Source organism: Apium graveolens, chromosome 11, assembly GCF_009905375.1.
Source record: "Apium graveolens cultivar Ventura chromosome 11, ASM990537v1, whole genome shotgun sequence".
Taxonomy (NCBI): domain Eukaryota; kingdom Viridiplantae; phylum Streptophyta; class Magnoliopsida; order Apiales; family Apiaceae; genus Apium; species Apium graveolens.
The window spans coordinates 87,769,475-87,773,759 of record NC_133657.1 but is presented as its reverse complement, the minus strand read 5'-3'; the positions used below and the strand labels follow the sequence as shown (position 1 = coordinate 87,773,759).

Below are 4,285 nucleotides of genomic sequence, written 5' to 3'. Positions count from 1 at the left end.
GAGGATATGATTGCCTTGTAGCATACTGCCGTGGTTGCTGGAATCCAGGTGGGTTAAACTGTTTACTCACTCCTTGCTGATATGGTGGCTGAATAGCATTCTGATTATTCCCCCAGCTGAAATTTGGATGATTTCTGTTATTAGGATGATAGGTCGCTGGCACAGGCTGCTGTTGTCGCTGATAATTATTCACATACTGCACAGATTCGTTGACAAGAGAACACTGATCCGTAGCATGAGAACCTGCACAAAGTTCACAAACCATAGCTATTTGATTAACTCCATATGTAGCCAGAGAATCAACCTTCATTGATAGCGCTTGGAGCTGGGCTGCAATAGCGGTGGCTGCATCAACTTCCAGAATACCTGCTACCTTGCCTGACGTCATCCTCTGAGTTGGGTTTTGATGCTCATTTGCAGCCATCGTCTCTATAAGATTATACGCCTCAGTATAGCTTTTAGCCCATAAGGCTCCTCCAGCTGCTGCATCGAGCATGGGCCGAGATTGGGCCCCCAAACCATTATAGAAACCAGTGATCACCATCCAATCCGGCATTCCATGATGTGGACATTTTCTCAACATTTCCTTGTAGCGTTCCCAAGCCTCGCACATAGATTCTGTAGGTTGCTGCGCAAACTGAGTAAGAGCACTCCTCATAGCAGCAGTCTTTGCCATTGGATAAAACTTCACCAGAAACTTTTGCGCAAGATCTTGCCACGTAGTGATGGACCCAGCTGGTTCAGAATGTAACCAGTCTTTAGCCTTATCCCTCAGTGAGAATGGGAAAAGCCTCAACTTGATAGCCTCATCAGTCACGCCATTATACTTAAAAGTGCTGCAGATCTCGACAAAATTCCTTATGTGCATGTTGGGGTCTTCAGTTGCCGCTCCTCCAAAAGAAACAGAATTCTGCACCATCTGAATAGTGCCCGGCTTGATTTCAAAGGTGTTAGCTTGAATAGCCGGATGAAGGATGCTTGACTGAATGTCATCAATTTTAGGCCGAGAAAAATCCATAAGAGCTGGATCAGCTTGAACAATACGATATCCCATGCACAACGATTTAAGCACAAGTTATCCCTTTTGATTACATAGGGCAAATAAAACTGTTAGAGTTACCCACTAACCATGCACAACGTACATGAACCTATGCTAGCATGGCAAGTTCTAAATCTCAAGATCCACCGTCGCTTCACAAGAGATTAACACCCTATCTTATATGTTCGCGACGCACATAAGACGAATACGCACAACCAATACTAGATATCATGCAATCATCACACACTAAAGTATTAAACAATTAACTAAAGAATTCCATAATAAATCCGTTGTAACCCCATGATCACGATTAGCCCATAATAGAACTTATCGCCATCATGGGTTCATATGAAATCATGATAAACAAACACAAGAAAATAATAACTAAACTAATTATATTAAAACAGAATACGTCACAAGAGTAAATAAATCAAAGCAAGAAAACTAGCATCCAACGTTACAACGAAACAAGAATCACAAGAATATATGCTTCCTCTTCGTTGCGGTGTGCTAAATCGGTCTTCTTCCTTATCTCCTTCGCCTCTTGCGTAAAACACAATCTAAAACATAATCCCCTTCATACTCTCTGTGAAAACGTCTCAAATCTACCTATATAATAGTCCCATAAAACTCAGATTACATAGAAGTTGGAAGCCAAACAGAAGTAGAAGTCTAAAATAATTTATCTTTTTCCCCGACCCTGCGCGGCCGCTCAGCATAGCTGCGCGGGCGCTCAGGTTGCTGCGCGGCCGCTCAGCATTGCTGCGCGGGCGCGCAGGCCTCTACTGGAAAAAATCCAGGTTTGCTCCGTTTCTTCGCCGTAATCTGCCCATTCCTTTCCTCTCGCAATGGTGAACACATGCCAAGGCTTATTCTTGATGCTTCCTCCCCCGAAATGCAACTAATACCCTGAAATGCATAAACACTAGAAAAACGCATCAAATACACAAAATACTTGATTTCAAGACACCAATTTAAGCCATTTTAAGACGTTCTAAGTGGTATAAAATGCCACTTATCAGTTGGGTCCGAGGCTTCAGTGTCCCGGAGTACTAGATCTCCTACCACATATTCCCGTATTCTGGCTTTCTTCGCAAAGTAAAGCTTTGTTTTTTCCTTGTAGCTTTCCATTTTTTCTACGGCCCGATCTCTTACCTCGTCCAGGAATTCGAGGTTGGTCCTGAGGCCTTCTATGTTGGAGACCTCGTCAAAGTTGGTCACTCTATGAGAAGGGGATCCGGTCTCTATCGGTAACCGGGCTTCAGTACCGTAGGCGAGCTTGAATGGAGTCTCCCCGGTTCCCGTCCGGGGGGTAGTTCTGTATGACCATAAAACCTTCGGGAGTTCATCCGGCCAGTTCTTTTTAGAGTCTTCCAGTCTCTTTTCCAGGCCTCGGAGTGTAGTTCTGTTTGTGACCTCAACTTGTCCATTCCCTTGTGGATGGGCAACAGATGCTTTTTTGTGTCTAATCCCGAGTTCTTTCAGATAGGTTTCAAAATCTGAACCCACGAACTGCGGACCATTGTCCGAGATTAAGACCATCGGGATCCCGAACCTCATTACAATCGTGTCCATAAACTTGATGCAGTCTTGCTGGTTAATGGTTCTCATAGCCTTGGCCTCCGCCCACTTAGTCATATAATCTATTGCTACCAGGACATAACGGAGATCCCCTTTTGCTCGAGGGAAAGGACCCATGATGTCAATTCCCCAGACAGCGAATGGGATCGGTGAGAGAACGGATCCCGGGAGGCTTGAACCCTGTTTTGGTACGTTGCTGAACTTCTGGCACTTACTGCATTTTTTGACATAGGCGACTGAATCAGCGTGGATTGTTGGCCAGTAATAGCCTTGTCTGATGACTTTATAGGCTAGAGCTTTAGCCGCTAGGTGATCCCCGCAGATCCCTTCATGAACCTCCCGGAGGCAGTAATCCGCTTCCTCCGGATCAACGCACTTTAGAGTTGGTGCAGAGAAGGTTCTCCGGTATACCTGATTGTTTTCTAGAAAGAAGCGTGCAGCCTTATACTTGAGGTACCAGGCTTTGTTCTGATCTTCCGGCAGAGTACCGTCCTTGAGGTAGGCTATGTAGGGCGTCATCCAATTCTCCGGGTTGCTAACACATAATACTTCTTGTCGATCGGTGCTGGGGGCTCCGAGTTCCTCGTAGTAAACTGAGCTGCTTAAATCTGAAGTATTCTGGACGAGCTTGGACAGCTCGTCTGCTTTCGCATTTTCTTCTCTGTTTATCTGTAAGATGGTCGAGTCTGGGATGGTTTCCAGGATTGCTCTAACCATTTCCTGATATCGGGCCAATTTAGGATCTTTTGCGACATATTTACCATTGGTTTATCTTACCACGATCTGAGAATCGCTGTAGATTGTTAAACTCCTTACTCCAAGGGATTTGGCTAGCCTGAGCCCGGAGAGTAGGGCTTCATATTCAGCCTGGTTGTTTGTTGCTTTGAAGGCGAAGGTGATGGCCTGCTGAATTATAAATCCATCCGGGCTGGAGAGGATCAGACCGGCTCCGCACCTTTCGGCTGTGGCCGAGCCATCAACATGTAGTGTCCAAAGATCCCGGTTGTTAGACTCTTTTTCTCCTTTGGAACTGGTTTCAGGCGTTTCGGGGGTTTCTGGAAAAGTACATTCCATGACAAACTCGACCAACGCCTGGGCTTTTATGGTTGTCCTCGGGATGAATTTGATATTGAATTGGCTCAATTCGATTGCCCAATTGACTAATCTCCCGGAGGCGTCCGGTTTGTTGATGATTTTGCGAAGTGGTTGATTAGTGATTACTCTGATTTCCCTGCCTTGGAAGTATTGTCTTAGCTTTCTGCTCGAGTGTACGAGGGCCAGTGCGAACTTTTCCAAGTTTGGGTACCGGGTTTCGGCATCTTTCAGGACTTGGCTCGCATAATATACCGGGGTCTGTGTCCCATTTTCCTCCCGGATGAGTGCGGAGGATACTGCTCTTTCCCCGGCTGCGATGTAGAGGTAAAGGGGCTCCCCGGGCTTTGCTTTTGATAAAATAAGCGGGTTCATCAAATGTCGCTTTACTTCTTCGAACGTTGTTTGACAGTCCGGAGTCCACTCGATTAGCTTTTTGTTTTGGGCCCCTTTTAACAGTTCGAAGAATGGTAGGCATTTTTCTGCCAACTTTGGGATAAATCTTCGAAGTGCCGCTAGGCATTCTGAGAGCTTTTGGATGTCTTTTTGAGTTCGGGGAACTGTCATTTCCAT

At 45.6% G+C, this 4,285-nt stretch overlaps 1 non-coding gene across 1 annotated transcript; it reads left to right on the top strand.

Moving 5' to 3' along the window:
- The first annotated feature begins 554 nt into the window (after nucleotides 1-554).
- On the top strand, nucleotides 555-661 carry LOC141698862 (small nucleolar RNA R71). Its single transcript, XR_012565361.1, has one exon. It is a non-coding gene; the product is annotated as a small nucleolar RNA R71 (small nucleolar RNA).
- Nucleotides 662-4,285: the final 3,624 nt, after the last annotated feature.